This window comes from Hakea prostrata, chromosome 1, assembly GCF_041222555.1.
Source record: "Hakea prostrata isolate BN-2017 chromosome 1, UWA_Hpros_2, whole genome shotgun sequence".
In the NCBI taxonomy this organism is placed as follows: domain Eukaryota; kingdom Viridiplantae; phylum Streptophyta; class Magnoliopsida; order Proteales; family Proteaceae; genus Hakea; species Hakea prostrata.
The window spans coordinates 74,282,756-74,304,003 of record NC_142600.1 but is presented as its reverse complement, the minus strand read 5'-3'; the positions used below and the strand labels follow the sequence as shown (position 1 = coordinate 74,304,003).

The following is a 21,248-nucleotide window of genomic DNA, read 5'->3' as shown; positions in this document are numbered from 1 at the left end:
CAATTGGGTGAATAATATATTATGTATCGGGCTCTTTTTTATATCAATTCTTATTTTTTATTATGTCTATTTAAAAGAAATAAGTACAAGAATTCATTATTGGTCAAGAAAGAAAAATGGTTTGGTGAATTTTGTCAAAAATAAATTATGTAATGAAAAATAAGTTTAGTATGTCAAAATAAAAATTGTTAGTAAATAATAGTGAACAAGTGTGAAGAGAAAAATTTTATGGTTTTTAGAAGAAAAAAATGTGTGCTGACTATTTTACCCACAACTTAACATAAGTAAACTTGCATAAATGAAGAGAATGAAATTCTCATCATAATTCATAATAAACAAAAAGTTCATTATGGATTTTGAAAGTTTTTCTATTATTTTAAATAAAAATAAAACTGAAAACAGATGCCAAACAACTTAAAATAATGAAAAAACCTCATAATTGAGAATGCTGATTGATGCAAAAAAGAACCTTAGTTCTTTGTTAGTTTACCTCCCAAAACTAAAAAAGACCTTGTTCTAATTTTTTGTAATTTTACTTTTTGACCCCTACTTAATAGTAATTCTGCACATGTTTGTTAATAGGGGGGGGGGGGGGGGGGGGGGGGGGGGAAAAAAGGGGGGGGGGGGGGGGGGGGGGGGGGGGGGGGGGGGGGGGGGGGGGGGGGGGGGGGGGGGGGGGGGGTGGGGGGGGGGGGGGGGGGGGGGGAAAAGCAGGTACCCACAGAAATAAAAATTTACAATTATACCAAATAAATCTCTTTATGTTTATAGATAAAAAAAAAATCATAAATTTAAATTGTAGCAACAAATATTGATTAAAGAAAACTAAGTTGAATTATTTTTTGGTTCTTAATTTCAAGAACAAATTGCATTGGCATCCCAAAATATAGGCCTTAAAGCACTGACACCCCACTTTATGTTTAAAAAGTACATACCCCAAAATTAGATTTTTATTGGATATATTTGTCTAATTTGTCATTAAAAACTTTTCAAACATTGTTTATTATAGTAATTTTTTTTTAAACAATGATAAATTTGACAAATATATCAAAGAAAATTTTAATTTTGGAATCTCTGTGCTTTTTAAACATAAAGTTGGGTGTCAATGCAATTTGATCTAATTTCAATTATCAAAAAAATCCTTAATATCAATTGGTCTAGTTTGTACACCATACAATCAGATCGACAAGACCGACCTAAACTAGTCTAATGGACCAAAATCAAGAAAACAAAAATGCACAAGCCTTTATGAATTTTTTTTAGGGAAGTTTTTGGGGTCAGGGGGTTGAGAGGAAGGTTTGGAAGGAGAGAGGTTCAAATCCAAATTCTTATTAGACTTCCTATCTCTAGAGTTGCCAAAAGCTCATATTTTAATGATTCTAGGTAGGGAATTGATGTTCCAACCAATGAACGAAAGTTCGGTCGTTTCGCTTGGTTCGGTGGTAGCCGAAACCATTAAATCGGCGAAATTTCGGCGAGATTTCGCCGATTTAAAAGGTATTTTTCGTTCCAACTGAATAAGAAAATAAAAAATAATTAAAAAAATAAAACCTACCGTGAATGCTAAACCACTTTCAACCAGCTTTCACGCAGCCCAATACCCTCATAATTACCCTCCATGTGAAGACAGAAGTCACTCAACTGAATAGTGAATACTCACGAAACCCAAAGCCCTCATTAATTTCTTTTCTTTGGGGTTGCGTACACACTTGGTTTTGGATTGAACTTCATCTCTCATCTTCATCATGGAGTTGGACGCTGGGCGAGCTCTCGCCCGCAGAGTCGTCGGAAGTCGCTGCTTTTGCCACTTATTCGCATACCTTATCTCTTCTCCGCCAACGATAACAGTGCTCGCTGCAGTGTAGAGTGGAGAGTTCCTGTTGCAGCCATGGCTTGTGCAGCTCTTTCTGCTATTCACTCATCCAGCCCTGCTACGTTCTTATGCAATTCTCAGAAGCCCATGGCTTCCATGATTCCTTCCAAGTCATTATCCCAAACCTTAACTGTCCCCGGAAGCTTCAACGGTCTCCGCAGGCTCTTCCAGTCTAGCGCTTCTAAGCCAATTTCATCTCGCAGATCTTCTCTGAGAAGGAGCTTCATTGTCAATGCGGTAATTTGCCGAAATATTGTTCCTTGATTTCAACAGTGGTTTCAGTGCTGTGAGAGAGAGAGAAGCAGTGAACGATGAGGAATATTTCGCATCTTCTTCTTCTTTGGTCTTCTACCGTCGATATTGGCCGAATTTTCGCCGATTTGACGAAATTCCGGCGATATTGAGCGATATCTCGGCGACATTCTGTATTTCTCGTTTCGCCCCTCGTTTCGCCGGGCTTCGCTGATATTTGGCGGGGTCGCGAAATTTCCTTCCATGGTTCCAACTTCCAAGTCTTCTCTTTTAACTCAAATTTTTGTTTGCTAAAACACAAATATTATTTATACATGCAGCCAATTTTGACATGTGCTAATAAGTATGAATATAAAAACATTAATTGAATGAAATATTTTTAACTTAACTTGAAAGAGGCAACTTATGTGAATTGTGATATTTTGACATCTTTTTTTGCTTCCCAAAGAAATAGGTTCAGCCATTCCAGCCTTTCATGAGATCCAGAATCTAATGTTTCCAAGGCTTCACTTTGTGTTTTGCATCTACTTTGCACCTAATACTACTAAGATACACCATTTGAACTGAGTATAAGGCTGATCTAAACTCAATTCTTTTGAATAATCAAATTTACTCTCTAATTTATCTATTCTCTGAACTTTTTTTTTTTTTTTTTTTTGGGTGAAGAGCTTTATTCATTTAAAAGAGAAGCCCCTGGGATACAAAGTACCAATTACATCAAAGTGCAAAAGCCAAAGAACGAAAGGGGGGGGGGGAGAGAGCGAAAAATAAGATGCCCGAGAAGCGGCGATAAGAAGCTAATCTATCGGCTACGAGTTGCCTTCTCTATGAGTATGATTTACAATTAAAACATCAAACAGAGAGGAAAGGCTGAAGATATCATGTATATAATGACTGATCTTCCAAGGTGGAGTCTCCGACTTCTTGTTAATCAGATTAACAACAGCTTCATTGTCACTTTCAATAATTACTTGCTTTAGATTGAGAGAGATAGCCACTTTAGACCTTCTCGAATTGCAGACTTCCATTTGAATGGCTTGTGAATTTCCTCCTTTACGGTAGAAGGTGAAGAGAGTGTGACTCAAGTGATCACGAGCAATACCACCAAATCCCGATGGAAGCTATTGGAACCCTTGCTGATTGCAGATCCATCAACATTGATTTTGATGTAATGCAAAGGAGGTGCACTCCATTCAATGCTTTTGAACTCTTTTCTTGATTTGCTATCTGATGAAGGGCTAGATGCTCTGCTGTTGATCGGCGGATCTCCATATATGATATGGATTACTCATGGTCTAGAGTAACGACATTATTGAAAGCCATCCAAATGTGCCACAGCATGAGTAAGTGTTGTATGAGTTCCTCCAATGCTGAATTGTTTCTTCTTGCTAAATTTAACCACCGAGAAATCTGATCTATAAGATTTGTGGATTGATTCCACCAACAAATTCGAGCTTTGACCATACTGTTTGGCAAAGTGACAATGAAGAAAGATATGATTAGTAGTGGCCCTTTCTTGTGAACGGTGAGCAAATATCATTGATTCTACACCCTCTTTCGGATAAAGGCGGGTGTGGGGAGCTTTCCATGCGAAGTTTCCAAACAAAATGAATTACTTTGGGAGGCGGTGGGAGGTGCCATAAGACAAGCCATGGTATTGAAGGACTTTGATTATGATTTTCCGAAAAAATCTATAGTGGCAACTGTAAAAATGCCGGTTGATGTTTTCTCCCACATAATTTTGTCTTGACAACTCAATAATGATAATGGATGCTAAGATTTTTTCTGCCAAATCATTCGCCACCAATCTCTAACTTTGTCATCATTCCATTTAGTTGTTTCGTATCTACAAAGGAAGATACTAGGTTGGGGACTCACCGGGTGGCGGTGGAGCTTGAAGAGCTGGAGTATCTGGGATCCATCTATCCATCCATGGATTGATGTTATTGCCATTGCCAACCATATGCATAATGCCGGTAGCATCAAGTCTTTTACTTTGATAATGGATTTCCATCCCCATGATGCATTAATAGGGTTGTGGCTTGCGGTTACAATTTCTGAAGTATTTTTCCTTCATTAATTTGTACCAAAGTGATTGCTTACCAATTATAAGTTCCCAAGCTCTTTTAGCAATAAGAGCAAGATTCCACATTTCCATATTTTTGATGTTAAGGCCTCCCAATCTCTTAGGTTTACAAATTGTGTTCCAGGTGATGGGTGAAAGTGAGATTTTTCTCCATTTGACCAAAAGAAATTTCTATTGGAAGAGTCCAACTCATTGAGGATTTTCTTTGGTAAGATGAAACATGACATGTAGTGAGAGGGAAGAGCTTGTGTGACTGATTGAATAAGAACTGTTTTGCCACGAGCTTAAGAGTTTTGCTTTCCACCCCGAAGTCTAAGATTCACTCTTTGAATAAGATTTTGACAATGATGTTGCTTGATCTTTCCACTAAACAATGGGATGCCGAGATAGATGTCAAGATCGAAGTAGGAATGATATTGAACTTTTCAGCAAGAAGATTTCTAGTTTGGTTTGGAGTGCTCTTGCTGTAATGAGCTTTGCTTTTCTATCTATTTAGTTGTTGACCAGAAGCTAGACAATATTTATTTATGACCTTCAGAAATTGGTTAGCTTCGAGAGATAGTTGCTTGACCAAATAGAATGAGGTCATCGGCAAAAGCTAAGTGTGAAATGCTTTCTCCTCCCTTGCGAGTTTAATACCTCTAATCTTCTTGCTTAATCGGCTTTTATAAGTGACTTGAGAGTAGCTCCGCACATAGAACAAAAAGATAAGAAGATAGAGGGTCTCCTTGTCTTAGACCTCTAAAGGGGTGAAAGAATCTAGAGGGTTTACCATTGATAAGGATGGAAAATTGAGGAGTGGTTATGCGAAACATGATCCACTTAATCCAATTTAAAGGAAATCCATAAGCTTTAAGAACTCTCTCCACAAATGACCATTCCATTCCGTCAAAAGCTTTACTCATATCAAGCTTGATAGCCATTATGCCTTTCTTCCCTTTTTTCCTTTGATTTATCTTGTGCATGATTTCATGGCCAATCAAAATGTTGTCTTGAATATGTCGGCCTTTTATGAAACCATTTTGATTGAAAGAAATGAGATGGGGCAAGATCAATTTGATTCCGCTCACCATTAGCTTAGAAATGATTTTGTATGTAACATTACATAAGCTAATGGGCCTGAATTCATTGAGAGTTGGGACATCAACTTTGGGGATAAGAGAAATGAATGTTTGATTGATTTGTGCTTGGGAAAGAAGCAGTGTCAAAGAAATGTTTTACATGCTCAATTAGATCAGATTTGCACAAGCTCCAACTGGATTGAAAGAAGCCACTGGAGAAGCCATCAGGGCCAGGTGATTTCAGACTAGAAATGCTGCTGAGTGCTTCAAATATTTCACTTTCAGTGAAAGGTTTGGACAAGAGCTGAATATGATCTGAGTTGATTCTGTTTTGGATGGGCTCAAAGTAGGAGTCTTCAAAGACAGGTTTGGATGATGAGTAGACTGCTTTGAAATGATTTATGAAGGCTTCTTCAATTTCATTCTGATCATGAAGGGAGCTTCCTTGAAAATTAAGACATTTGATTCTGTTTCGAGCTCTGAACCAGTGATCCTATTATGCAAGATATTTCTAGAATATCTATTTTATAGTGCTACTTGCATCTTTTTATCTATGGTCGTTTATGCATTTGGGTATGTTGGTCGTTGAAAGATTTATTGACAGAAGAGTACTAAAAGGGTTCATAAAAAATTCAATTATTCTTCTTCAAATCAAATAGAAGTAAGAATGTACAAGGGCAACAAGTATAAGACTATATAATTGATGAAATAAAATTTATCTGGATTGGCAAAACATGTCTTTTATAGAAGTTGAAGAAGAAATCGAGAACACTACTATGCATCCATATTTTGTAGAAGAAGCAATATAATAATAGCAACAACAATTTGAATAGGGTGAGTTGAGGCGTACATAATAGTACTTTTCTTTAAGGTATTTAAACGCCCCTATAGTGCCAATTGGATTTGACTTTGGTGTCCTCACCTCCAAGATATAACAACTCCTTAGTCCTAATGGCATGCACCCCAAATGAATCTACTTGCAAATAACATTTGCAGATACTCACAAACTTGTCAACAAAACACATACACTTTGATAGAAAACCAAAAAACTAATATTGGTGTTAAGACTATTAGAGTTATCAAGAATCAACTTTTCTCTTTATATAGACGAGGAAGAGACACCTAAAAAGGAGTATCTCCATAAGGTACCTCCTAGACCATGTCTTTTCCCTTAAGTGTTGTTGTTAGTCATTTAAACAAGACTTTCTATAGACTACCATTAATAATATTACCTCTAACCCTTCATTATAAAACACAAAAAATATTTTGAATCTTATAATTTAAAAATAAATTTAAAATTCCAACAAAGAACAAGGAAAGCAATAGGAAAGAGAGCTCATTTAAAGTAGCTTATCACTCCTAGACTCGTAGTTAGGCTCTTATATCTTTCAAATAGAGTTAATTTCCTTTCTTAGAGGTTGCTACTACCGAGTAGCCAAGAACAGAACTTTGATTCCATCTTCTTCTTCATTCCCTTTCTCAAAGCTCGCTACCTAGTAGCCAAGAACAATACTCATGGGGTTTCTAGCTTCCTCGTTTTATTTTGTAATCTATACGATATAATCAATGCACTCTCCCCCAACCCCCGGGGCCACGACTACTGTAAGTGTCTGTTAAGCTATATAAGGGGAAACAATTTATCTTAATTTGTTGGTTTTGAGTTTCATTATTAAGATGGACCATTTAGAGAATAAAGGTTTATAGCTCTTCATTAATTCATGCACAGATCATAAAGTATTCATCTAAGCAATGTATGAATTGGCTTGTAGGTACGAATGTCTCTCTCATATATATCAAAAGATAAAAGGGATATGAAATGTAATGTATAATGATTGTGTGAGCTCTACGCTCAATAATCACATTTTTTGGGAATATGCATATGGGATCACCTAGAAGGAAATCTCAACCGTAGTTAATCTATGTTCAAATATTAATCTAGTTTATGTTAGGGTTTAGGGTTTAAGCACAAAGTTGCTTAAAACATTACACCCTGAATATCTAATTTGGAATACCCGGAACATTGCTTTCAACTAATATTTATAGAACAATACTAGGTTTTATGGTAGGTAAATTGGACTCTCCTATAAGGCCCATTACACCGTTGGATCGTAACTAATCTGATGGTCTATTTTATGACATATGTTAGTTATAACTCAAATACCTCAACCATAGTTAAGTATGACTAAATTACCTCAACAATCTCCTCCTATTTTTTACATATGGCTCCGGCATTAGTCCCATAATATAATGTTCAAATTGAATACAAAATCATTCATAACTTTTCAAAATAAAATAGTATCTAATTAAATCCAAATGAACACTTTGAATCAAAACATGAGTTTTAGAACAAATCTAAACCCAATCTAATTAGAAATTCTTCTTAGAAATGCATTACTTATTTTTACAAAGAAACAATACAATTGTTCCTTGCATCTTTGAACGATTGACTCATAAAGTGAATCATCCTTATCGAGACCCATCCTAAAAACTTTGACTAATTACTTGTCAAAAAAATATATCCACCAAACCCTAGGATTGGATTTGCTCCTCCATTTTTGCCATCCATTGCAAATTACCAAATATAAATTTCATAATATATGAGTTCAATCATTTGCATAAGTATCTAGTTCAACCAAAAGAACTTAGTACAACTTACATGATGGCTGAAAATTCATTTTCTTATCAAGTATCTATACAAGAACAAGATATAAATGGTTTATTTTACAAATAACCATTTTATGTTTCCATTTGGAATATTATGGTTATTATGTCCAACATAGTTATCGATTGTTTCATTAAATTTGGAATGATAAACCTTTTTATAGAAGACATATCATCAAATGTGAAATGATATAAAGATAACAACAACATCAATAAAATATGTTAACAATTTTCATATTCCTTGTTTGGAATAATAATGTAATTAAGCTTCATACAAATGTTGTTACATCATCAATGTGGAATGACCTTGGACACCTCTATACTCTATAATCCTACCAAATTATCTGAAATGTGTAAACCTTCATGAATGCTAACAACTGCTAAATGATATTCGAACAATTCAAAATAGTATAGAATTAGAATAAGACCTACCTATATGGTTTTTAAACCCATCTCTCCGATAATTTTGAATGTTAATATGTATTTCAATCCCTTTGTAAATGTATCTATCATGTTCTCATTGATCACACATCAACTAAAATGATCACTTCTTGTTCTATTAAGTAATCCAGTACAACATTTCTTAGCCTAATTTGTCTCCTATTACTATTAACGAGTGAGTTATTAACTATTATTGTTGTTACTTAATTATCGAAAAAACTTAAAGAGATTATTTTTAAGTTAATCAAAGGAACATCCATAATCATATCTTTTATTCACTATCTACTTTATCTCCTCCTGAGGCTGGAGAATATAATTCTGATTTCATACAGAATATAATTCAAAGCAATACAAATTTATCTCTTGATTTCCTTTCAACAGCTACTTTACCGGATGAAAAAATAATCACTAGTAGATTTGTTGTTCCTATTTCTAAGCAACAAGATGCATCAGAATTATCCCACTCGAATTGAAGGATGTATGGTTTAGAAAAAAGCATAGTTTGAAATACTCTTAAAGTATCTTATTAGTCTTGTGAAAGCAAACTAATGCTCTCTACTAGGATTATTAGTGAATCAACTCAGCATGCCTATCGTATAAGCTATGTTAAACTTAATGTAACTTATTGTATCTATTTTGTATAGATCAAAATATTCAAAACGTTGAAGGAGGATTATCAATCTTAAAATATTGCTTAAATAAGAGAAGAATAGAATCATTCAACTCACTGTGATTAATGTATTGCAATGTTTAAAATCAAAGTACAAAATGAAACATTGACATTAATTCAAAGCAATCTTGACATTGTTAAAGGTAATCATGAAAACTCTTTTTTTTTTTTTTTTTTTTTTTTTTTTTTTTTTTTGTTGTAACAACCATGAAAACCAAAATAGCAAAATTCTATTCATTTCCTTTTTCCTTTCAAAGTATCGTATTCAAACTTTCAAGGGCTTGATTGCACCAACAATTTTTAATTTTTCTCCCGGTTTTTTACCAATTCAACTGCCTTTTGGATTTAAGATATCCATACACTGTTACGAACTTGGGATTTTGGATTATCTATGGCTTTCAACCAACTACAGTCCACTCTACAAACTGAGCTAAGGTCGGTTCCCTCCTCAATAAGATAAGGATAACATTAAACAAATGAAAATTCTCAAAACAAAACAAACTGTATTAATCAATCGTCCATCAATTTTATCCTTCTTAAAGCATGAAATTTCTTTGTGAGTTTCATTCAGAGGTGATTCACAAGTCGTCTGCAATTCAAAGGTACCACCTTCAAACTTTATTTTGGATATACGTGTCTTATTCACATTCCTCTTTAAATCAAAATAATGATTAATTATTATTTATTTTGGTTTGAGGAATAATGTGTTTCCTTGTTGATATCGAAACCAACAAGGAATTTGGTTAGTTTTTTCAAAATTAATATTCTGGGAATTACATGATTAACAGATAAGGTGCTTGAATTCTCTTTTCCCTAAAAATTCAGGAAAAGTAGGAAAAATATTCAATGCTTGTATCTTGTCATGATTATGATGTTTGACAATGCCATTATTACAACGAATTCACTAAAATTAAATACAAAGAAAACTTAAAGACAAATGAACTGATCAAAGCAGCAAGCGATTTGAAAATGGTAAACAACTATTCACTACGTATGTCAACCTCACTTGTATGAATGTCTCTACATTTGCTCACCCTATGCAAGTGTGTGTTTGTGTGTTCTAAATACAACCAAGAGAACGATGGAGCACAAAAAGGTTAGACAACACGAGGCGTTCACCGGTTCCGTCGAAATCAATCTTGATTTGATCCAAGATACCCAATTCCTTGTCTTGATTTGTGCTTAAACCCTAAACACTAACAATCTTAAAGCATTACACCCTGAGTATTTAGTTTAGAATACTCAGACCATTGCTTCCAGCTAGTATTAATAGAACAACACTAGGTTCTACGATAAATTGGACTCTCCCACGAAGGCCCATTTCACCTTTGGATCGTAACTAATCCGATGGCATATATTAGAACATATGTTGACTATAATCAATACCTCAACCATATTTGAGTATGACTAAAATACCTCAACAGTTTCTTGGCCGTTGCTTGGCCTATTTTATACAGACCGCACGCAAGCCTTCATGTTTGCATCTCTCAACTACCTTCAGCCATTTGAACAAGCACAGATTCACATAAATTATATCGGCAGTGTTCATCGTTAATCTAAGCCATCTAATAAGCTAGACACGGTGTTCAATTTAATCATTTTTTTTTTTTTTACGTGAGAAAAAGTTTATTGCAACTTAATCTTTTGACTTTTAACCTTTCCAATAGAAATTTTGAAGGTGGGGTCATTATGTGCTAGTTTAGGTCGGGGGGTAAGAAGGAGTAAGGTTCCGAGAAGAAGCTTATCACTCTTAGAGGAGGAGAAGAAAACACTCGCAGTAGAGAAGAGACCCGTCGAGATAATAGAACAAAGAAAAAATACTGTAATTTTGATAAAGTAGCATGGTTCATTTGTTTGACATTTCGTAACAATTCTCTCCATTATAGAGGCATGGAGCATTGTTCTTGTTCAAATGTTTGATTTGATGCCTCAATTGTGAAGTCAAAATGGTTGAAGCTCTTGCATCTCTAACTACTGCCAAGCCTGGTAACCATCTTTCCATTTTAGCACCTCTATCTTGCTAGAAACATAGTGGTGCTCATTGTTGTTTTTGAGTTTGATTTTCTCAAGGGTTTTGCTTGGTGTGTAAGAATGAACTAGTGAACCATTGTGAGATATATGTAGTATGCCATGTATATAATCTCATCTCTGATTTGGCAAATCCATTCGAGATTCATCTCCAAGAGCACGAGCCTGTGGTCTTCATATGTCACCTACATAGTGAACTCCTTTCCAACTTGGAGAAGTATATTGATTACAGGTTATCTCTAATTTATTGACCTATTCTATATTGTTTTGTTGGCCTATTAGTTTAGTTGGTTAGAGTGTCGTGTTAATAATGCGAAGGTTGTTTGAGACCTCAGATCTGCATGGACCAAATTAAAGTTTTGCTCATCCAAAAAGGAAAACAACGAAATTAGAATAGGGAGATTATCCTATGGAGAACTAAATTGAATTTTCCATTCGTACTTTTTTTTTGTTGACTCAAATGTATATAGTGGCCCATTAGCTCAGTTGGTTAGAGCGTCGTGCTAATAACGCGAAGGTCGCAGGTTCGAGACCTGCATGGGCCAAATTAAAGTTTTATTCATCCAAAGAGAAAAATATCAAAGTTAGTGATTTTATGGAGTGAGTTAATGATGTTTTTGGTAATGGGTCACAAAACTGATTTAGGGCCTTTTTGGTTACATGAATCTGGAATCATTAATGGGAAATTTATATCCGTTTCATTGGTGTGATTGGGTTCATGAAATCTAGAGTTTGCTTCATTCATCCAAAGAGAAAAACATCAAAGTTAGTGGTTTTATGGAGTGAGTTAATGATGCTTTTGGTAATGGGTCACGAAACTTATTTAGGACCTTTTTGGTTACATGAATTTGGAGATTCATGTTTTTTTCGGTTTGAAAATGTTGCAAAACTGCATGATTGGGTTCATGAAATCTAGAGTTTGCTTCATTCATCCAAAGAGAAAAACATCAAAGTTAGTGGTTTTATGGAGTGAGTTAATGATGCTTTTGGTAATGGGTCACGAAACTTATTTAGGACCTTTTGGTTACATGAATTTGGAGATTCATGTTTTTTTCGGTTTGAAAATGTTGCAAAACTGCATGATTGGGTTCATGAAATCTAGAGTTTGCTTCATTCATCCAAAGAGAAAAACATCAAAGTTAGTGGTTTTATGGAGTGAGTTAATGATGCTTTTGAAAATGGGTCACAAAACTTATTTAGGACCTTTTTGGTTACATGAATTTGGAGATTCACGTTTTTTTCGGTTTGAAAATGTTGCAAAACTGCAAAACCTCGACGCCTGAGAGATTCGAACTCTCGCGGGGAAACCCCATGTACTTAGCAGGCACACGCCTTAACCACTCGGCCAAAGCGTCTTTATATTTGTTGGAGCGAATTAATTTACTCAAAACAAAAGAATTATAATGGTATATATCAACCACAAAAAATGGTGGGACATTCCACCATGTTCTATAAAGGAATAGATGATGAACTCCCTTAGCTAAGAAATCAACAAAAACATTTTTCAATTTATTAACAAAATGAAAAAATACAAATACAAAGTCTACTAAATCTTTAAAATATCATAAACTAAGTTGATGTACATTCAATCCAAAGAAGATGTAGCAACTTGAAGAGCTAGAATCGCAGGTAAACAATCCAAATTAACTTGAAGATTATCAACCCCCAACAATCTAGCAAAAAGTACTCCATCTCTGATAGCGAGAAGTTCCAAAAAAGAAGCGGATTCACCCCTCCCCTCCTTGCATTGAGCTGAGATGAAATTGCCCAAGTAATCCTACAAAATAAACCACAAATCAATTTACCTAAGACAAAAAATTATAATATCATTCCTTGCATTTTTTGAGATCATTTGTCGAGCCTTGTACATTGTGAGCGTTCACTATTAATCATTTACTATTAAAAACATGTTAATTGATGATCTGATATCTTTCTTTTTTTTTTTTTGGTTGCCAACCCCGGTTTCCAAGGCTTTGACCTGACTAATCCGGTGTTCGACCCGGGTCACACACCTGGCTATAGAACTCAAAGCAATACAAATTTATCTCTTGATTTTCTTTCAACAACCACTTTACTTGATATAAAAATAATCACTAGTAGATTTGTTGTTCCTATTTCTGAGCAACAAGATGTATCATAATTATCCTTCTCGAATTGAAGGATGTATGGTTTAGAAAAGAGCATACTTTGAAATACTATTAAAGTATCTTATTAGTCTTGTGAAGGCAGACTAATACTCTCTACTGGGATTATTAATGAATCAACTCAGCATGTCTACTGTATAGGCTATGTCTGGCTTAATGTATTTTATTGTATACAAGAGACTACCAATTAGTTTAGAATAATCTAAGTGAATCACACCTTTATTGTCACGAGATACAAGCTTTTGTTATAATCATATGGTGTTTCTATCGATTTGCATCCACCTCATCATCTAGAAAGTAGTTTTTCAATATGGTTAAATTGGCTAAGGGTAATTCATTGCCCAAAAAACTTACTTTCATGCCAAGAATAGTGTCTACAATATCAAGATCCGTCATGTCAAATTCTTTAGTGAATGTTTTTTTTTATGTCATTCACTATAGAATGATCAAAACCAATAATCAGCATGTTGTCTACATATAAGCAAAAAATTATAATCATATTCGACACAAACTTATAGTAAAGTCACTTATCAAAGTTACTAATTTGAAACCCTAAGCTCTTTACTATTTTGTCATATTTTGATGCCATAATTTAGGTGTTTATTTAAGATTATAAAAAACCTAGCTTAGTTTATAGTTTTTATGTTCAAATCTTTTATGACATACCCTTTAACTTTGTTTATGTAGATTATATAATTAGTATACTCTTTATCTATATCATTCACTATATCGGAATCCACAATATTTAAAACCAATATGAATCACTTGATATGAAACAAAAACTTATATACATATCTTTTTTTATTTTTAATACTAAGAATCAACGATACAAAATTCATAAGACTGAATCAAAAACACATTAGTCTTCTAAAGAACAAATTCAAACTCTTTCATCCAAATTTTGTTTTATCTTTCTTGCATTGATTTTAGACCAAGTGAAGGTCTCCAATTTGGTCACAATAAAACACATTTACAAACTTTAATTCAAATTGTGTCTTTTTTTTTTTCAATTCTTTTTTTCTTCTTCAGGTATTAAACTTAGATCCATTAAAAATCTGCAGTTTGACCATATCAATTAGAACGGCATCTATTATAATTTTATACACAATTAATTAAGGAGGAATTTAATTAACTAATGTTCAGTCAAATAAATATCAAACCTGAAGATAACTAAACTGTGCAATTCACTCTAACCAATTCGTTGTAACCAATTTATTTTCTAATCAAATTTACTCTAATTTAAGCAGCAAGCGATTTGAAAATGGTAAACAACTCTTCACTACGTATGTCAACTTCACTTGCATATATATCTCTACATTTGCTCACCCTATGCAAGTGTGTGTTTGTGAGTTCTAACTACAACCAAGAGAACGATGGAGCACAAATGGATGTATGAACAATTCAAAGGTTAGACAACACGAGGCGTTCACCGGTTCCGTCGAAATCAATATTGATTTGATCCAAGATACCCAATTCCTTGTCTTGATTTGTGCTTAAACCCTAAACCCTAACAATCTTAAAGCATTACACCCTGAGTATCTAGTTTAGAATACCTAGACCGTTGCTTCCAGCTAGTATTAATAGAACAACACTAGGTTCTACGATAAATTAGACTCTCCCATGAAGGCCCATTTCACCGTTGGATCGTAACTAATCCGATGGCATATATTAGAACATATGTTGGGTATAATCAATACCTCAACCATATTTGAGTATGACTAAAATACCTCAATAGTTTCTTCCTACATCATGAGAGATAATTAGCTATGCAACCTTTGCTTGGCCTATTTTATATAGACTGCACGCAAGCCTTCATGTTTGCATCTCTCAACTACCTTCAGCCATTTTGAACAAACACAGATTCACCTTTTTTTTTTTTTTTTTTAAAATTTTTTTAACGTTATTGCAACTTAATCTTTTGACTTTTAACCTTTCCTTTAGAAATTTTGAAGGTGGGCTCATTATGTGCTAGTTTAGGTCGGGGGTAAGAAGGAGTAAGATTCCAAGTAGAAGCTTATCACTCTTAGAGGAGGAGAAGAAAACACTCGCAGTAGAGAAGAGACACGTCAAGATAATAGAACAAAGAAAAAACTACTATAATTTTGATAAAGTAGCGTGGTCATTTGTTTGACATTTCGTAACAACTCTCTCCATTATATATAATTAAGTTTTCAGTTTGTTGACCAAAAAAAAGAGGCTTGGAGAAGTGTTCTTGTTCAAATGTTTGATTTGATGCCTCAATTGTGAAGTCAAAATGGTTGAAGCTCTAGCATCTCTAACTACCGCCAAGCCTGGTAACCATCTTTCCATTTTAGCACCTCTATCTTGCTAGAAATATAGTGTTGCTCGTTGTTGTTTTTGAGTTCGATTTTCTCAAGGGTTTTGCTTGGTGTGTAAGAATGAACTAGTGAACCATTGTGAGATATATGTAGTATGCCATGTATATAATCTCGTCTCTGATTTGGCAAATCCATTCAAGATTCATCTCCAAGAGCACAAGCCTGTGGTCTTCATATGTCACCTACGTAGTGAACTCCATTCCAATTGGAAAAGTATATTGATTACAGGTTATCTCTAATTTATTGACCTATTCTATATTGTTTTGTTGGCCTATTAGTTTAGTTGGTTAGAGTGTTGTGTTAATAGCGCAAAGGTTGTTTGAGACCTAAGACCTGCATGGGCCAAATTAAAGTTTTGCTCATCCAAAAAGGAAAACAACGAAATTAGAATATGGAGATTATCCTATGGAGAACTAAATTGATTTTCCATTCGTACTTCTTTTTTTTTGTTGGTTAAAAAGAAGAGTTCATTTTGACCTAAATGTATATAGTGGCCCATTAGCTCAGTTGGTTAGAGCGTCGTGCTAATAACGCGAAGGTCGCAGGTTCGAGACCTACATGGGCCAAATTGAAGTTTTATTCATCCAAAGAGAAAAACCTCAAAATCAATGATTTTACGGAGTGAGTTAATGATGTTTTTGGTAATGGGTCACAAAATTGATTTAGGGCCTTTTTGGTTACATGAATCTGGAATCATTAATGGGAAATTTATATCCGTACGGAGTGAGTTAATGATGTTTTTGGTAATGGGTCACAAAATTGATTTAGGGCCTTTTTGGTTACATGAATCTGGAATCATTAATGGGAAATTTATATCCGTTTCATTGGTGTGATTGGGTTCATGAAATCTAGAGTTTGCTTCATTCATCCAAAGAAAAAAAACATCAAAGTTAGTGGTTTTATGGAGTGAGTTTATGATGCTTTTGGTAATGGGTCACAAAACTGATTTAGGACCTTTTTGGTTACATGAATTTGAGAAATTTATAGCTATTTGGTTACATGAATCTGGAATCATTAATGGGAAATTTATATCCGTTTCATGGTGGATTGGGCACGTCAGAGTTTGCTTCATTCATCCAAAGAAAAAACATCAAAGTTGTGGTTTTGGAGTGGTTTATGATGCTTTTGGTAATGGGTCACAAAACTGATTTAGGACCTTTTTGGTTACATGAATTTGAGAAATTTATAGCTATTTGGTTGCTATGAATAGTTGGATTCATGAAATCTAGAGTTTCACGTTTTTTTCTGTTTGAAAACGTTGCAAAACTGCAAAACCTCGACGCCTGAGAGATTCGAACTCTCGCGGGGAAACCCCATGTACTTAGCAGGCACACGCCTTAACCACTCGGCCAAAGCGTCTTTATATTTGTTGAAGCGAATTAATTTACTCAAAACAAAAGAATTATAATGGTATATATCAACCACAAAAAATGGTGGGACAGTCCGCCATGTTCTATAAAGGAATAGATGATGAACTCCCTTAGCTAAGAAATCAACAAAAACATTTTTCGATTTATTAACAAAATGAAAAAATACAAATACAAAGTCTACTAAATCTTTAAAATATCATAAACTAAGTTGATGTACATTAAATCCAAAGAAGATGTAGCAACTTGAAGAGCTAGAATCGCAGGTAAACAATCCAAATTAACTTGAAGATTATCAACCCCCAACAATCTAGTAAAAAGTACTCCATCTCTGATAGTGAGAGGTTCCAAAAAAGAAGCGGATTCACCCCTCCCCTCCTTGCATTGAGCTGAGATGAAATTGCCCAAGTAATCCTACAAAATAAACCACAAATCAATTTACCTAAGACAAAAAAATTATAATATTATTCCTTGCATTTTTTGAGATCATTTGTCGAGCCTTGTACATTGTGCGCTTTCGCTATTGATCATTTACTATTAAAAACATGTTAATTGATGATGTGATATCTTTCTATTTTTAAAAATTATAAAAGTAACCCTGAATACATAGTAGTTTGTATTGATTTAACATTTAGTTAATAAATTACCACCCTTGATAAATGATTGATAAATTACCTCATGTATTATTTTTTATTCACTCTCAACCTTACTCCTCCTGAGGCTGAAGAATATAATTCTGATTCCATACAGGATAGAACTCAAAGCAATACAAATTTATCTCTTGATTTTCTTTCAACAACCACTTTACTTGATATAAAAATAATCGCTAGTAGATATGTTGTTCCTATTTTTGAGCAACAAGATGCATCATAATTATCCTTCTCGAATTGAAGGATGTATGGTTTAGAAAAGAGCATACTTTGAAATACTTTTAAAGTATCTTATTAGTCTTGTGAAGGTAGACTAATACTCTCTTCTTTTTTTTTTTTTTTTTGATACATAAACGCGGTTAAAAAACCCAAATCAATTTAAAGAGAGCTGGTCAAACGATCCACATGAAGGAACTCCTCTATATCTTGAGGGAGTTCTTGAAAGAAATGCGTAGGAGACTCCAATGTTGTTGTTCTCTTCGCCATCCAATCGGCAACCATATTTGCTTCTCTATTAGTATGAGTAATGATGATATTTCCATGCAAATCTACCAACTCTCGAATCGCCACAATAATCCTTGTCATCCTTCTTTGATGTTGAGCACTCAGTTTCAAACAATCGATTGCTTGTGAAGAGTCAAACTCCATGTAAACAAGTAGCATATTTCTTTCTATTGCATAGCATATGCCTACACAAATAGCATGGAGCTCAGTTTCAAGAACATTTGTCTTGGGGATTTTATGCACAAAACCTCCCAAGTACACCCCTTCTGAGCTGCGAAAAACCTCTCCAATTTTATTGAAATCTTCTTTACCAACTGCAGCCAAGGCAGACTAATACTCTCTACTGGGATTATTAATGAATCAACTCAGCATGTCTACTGTATAGGCTATGTCTGGCTTAATATAACTTATAGTATACAAGAGACTACCAATTAGTCTAGAATAATCTAAGTGAATCATAACTTTATTGTCACAAGATACAAGCTTTTGTTATAATCATATGGTATCTCTATCGATTTGCATCCACCTCATCATCTAGAAAGTAGTTTTTCAATATAGTTAAATTAGCTACGGCCCATTTCACCGTTGGATCGTAACCAATCCTATGGCATATATTAGATCATATGTTGGGTATAATCAATACCTCAACCATATTTGAGTATGACTAAAATACCTCAACAGTTTCTTCCTACATCGTGAGAGATGATTAGCTATGCAGCATTTGCTTGGCCTATTTTATACGACTGCGCACACAAGCCTTCATGTTTGTATCTCTCAACTACCTTCAGCCATTTTGAACAAACACAGATTCACAATTTTATTTTTTTTTAACGTTATTGCAACTTAATCTTTTGACTTTTAACCTTTCCTTTAGAAATTTTGAAGGTGGGCTCATTATGTGCTAGTTTAGGTCAGGGGGTAAGAAGGAGTAAGGTTCCAAGTAGAAGCTTATCACTCTTAGAGGAGGAGAAGAGAACACTCGCAGTAGAGAAGAGACACGTCGAGATAATAGAACAAAGAAAAAACTACTATAATTTTGATAAAGTAGCGTGGTCATTTGTTTGACATTTCGTAACAACTCTCTCCATTATATATAATTAAGTTTTCAGTTTGTTGACCAAAAAAAGAGAGGCTTGGAGAAGTGTTCTTGTTCAAATGTTTGATTTGATGCCTCAATTGTGAAGTCAAAATGGTTGAAGCTCTTGCATCTCTAACTACCGCCAAGCCTGGTAACCATCTTTCCATTTTAGCACCTCTATCTTGCTAGAAGTATAGTGTTGCTCGTTGTTGTTATTGAGTTTGATTTTCTCAAGGGTTTTGCTTGGTATGTAAGAATGAACTAGTGAACCATTGTGAGATATATGTAGTATGCCATGTATATAATCTCGTCTCTGATTTGGCAAATCCATTCGAGATTCATCTCCAAGAGCACGAGCCTGTGGTCTTCACATGTCACCTACGTAGTGAACTCCATTCCAACTTGGAAAAGTATATTGATTACAGGTTATCTCTGATTTATTGACCTATTCTATATTGTTTTGTTGGCCTATTAGTTTAGTTGGTTAGAGTGTCGTGTTAATAACGCGAAGGTTGTTTGAGACCTCAAAGTTGCATGGGCCAAATTAAACTTTTGTTCATCCAAAAAGGAAAACAACGAAATTAGAATATGGAGATTATCCTATGGAGAACTAAATTGAATTTTCCATTCGTACTTTTTTTTTTTGTTGGTTAAAAAGAAGAGTTCATTTTGACCTAAATGTGTATAGTGGCCCATTAGCTCAGTTGGTTAGAGCGTCGTGCTAATAACGCGAAGGTCGCAGGTTCGAGACCTGCATGGGCCAAATTGAATTTTTATTCATCCAAAGAGAAAAACATCAAAGTTAGTGATTTTATGGAGTGAGTTAATGATGTTTTTGGTAATGGGTCACAAAACTGATTTAGGGCCTTTTTGGTTACATGAATCTGGAATCATTAATGGGAAATTTATATCCGTTTCATTTGGTGTGATTGGGTTCATGAAATCTAGAGTTTGCTTCATTCATCCAAAGAGAAAAACGTCAAAGTTAGTGGTTTTAGAGCCTGTTTGGTTACGTAAGTCTCAAGATTTCAAGTATCTAGATTCTTGCCCTATTCTCTATATTGTTAATTTTCAAGTTAATTGCACCTTTGTTTCTATCTAATACAAACTTATACTATATTTGGACTAGTTGGGTTATTGACATGTATTTAAATGCCAAAGCAAGATTTTTTGTTTTTTTTGTTTTTAGTAAGATGTAGACTTACAGAGTTCAACTCTTGCTATGGTATATATGGCCATATAGGAACTCCTTTTATAGTTTTATTAAGGAAATCCACACTTTGATTTCTCTATTTATATAACATATGAACCCCACCGGCCCCACTAAATAAATCCACTTTTTTGTCCTCTTATTGGTTGGTAAGATTTCCCAATCTATATTTGCAAAATCTGACTTTTCTTTATATATATATATATATATATATCATCTGTTGATCAATGTTTGAGTGAACCATCAATCCTCCAATATTGATGGGTTCAGACAGTGGAAGTAAATTAAAGATTCAAACTATCTCAACAGACATCAGGAAAGTCTAACTTAGAGACACAAATTTGATCACATCCGACAAATTGATTGCTCAAAATTAAAATATAAACCGGAGGTCCAATGTGAACCCAACTAATTTCATATGAAGTACGCCAAACGCGATCAGACAGTCGTCATTTGAGCCTTGCATTTGCCCTTTCGGCCCTATTGATTATTTTTTTTTTAAATAAAAATTAAAAAAATAAAAATATATATATTATCTTAAATATGTGACTTTAGGAAAACATCATAAATACGTACATGATAACACCTATCTCTTTTGGAAAGAAAGTGTAATTATGAAAAAAGATTTTGGGACCATTATTAACAGTGTCGAGTAGCGACTTCGAAGACTGACTTTTTTAAGTCATGGAGGTTGTGTGTGACCAACCAGGGTAGGAGCTAAGAAGATTACCCTTAGAAAAAGGTAAAAAGTATGGTAGGAAAGTAGGGCCAATCGGTAGGGGACCGAAAGACTAGCACATAGTAGTTCCTAGGAAGATTACCCTTAGAAAAAGATAAAAAGTACGGTAGAAAAGTAGGGCCAATCGGTAGGGGACCAAAAGACT

The 21,248-nt window shown here is 34.4% G+C and overlaps 5 non-coding genes across 5 annotated transcripts; 3 read left to right on the top strand and 2 right to left on the bottom strand.

Annotated features, from left to right (window-relative positions):
• Window positions 1-11,543: 11,543 nt before the first annotated feature.
• Window positions 11,544-11,617, top strand: TRNAI-AAU (transfer RNA isoleucine (anticodon AAU)). Its single transcript has one exon. It is a non-coding gene; the product is annotated as a tRNA-Ile (tRNA).
• Window positions 11,618-12,345: 728 nt separating this feature from the next.
• TRNAS-GCU (transfer RNA serine (anticodon GCU)) lies at window positions 12,346-12,427 on the bottom strand. The gene has a single exon. It is a non-coding gene; the product is annotated as a tRNA-Ser (tRNA).
• A 3,620-nt stretch (window positions 12,428-16,047) lies between these two features.
• Window positions 16,048-16,121, top strand: TRNAI-AAU (transfer RNA isoleucine (anticodon AAU)). The gene has a single exon. It is a non-coding gene; the product is annotated as a tRNA-Ile (tRNA).
• A 711-nt stretch (window positions 16,122-16,832) lies between these two features.
• Window positions 16,833-16,914, bottom strand: TRNAS-GCU (transfer RNA serine (anticodon GCU)). The gene has a single exon. It is a non-coding gene; the product is annotated as a tRNA-Ser (tRNA).
• Window positions 16,915-19,843: 2,929 nt separating this feature from the next.
• On the top strand, window positions 19,844-19,917 carry TRNAI-AAU (transfer RNA isoleucine (anticodon AAU)). The gene has a single exon. It is a non-coding gene; the product is annotated as a tRNA-Ile (tRNA).
• The last annotated feature ends 1,331 nt before the right edge of the window (window positions 19,918-21,248 follow it).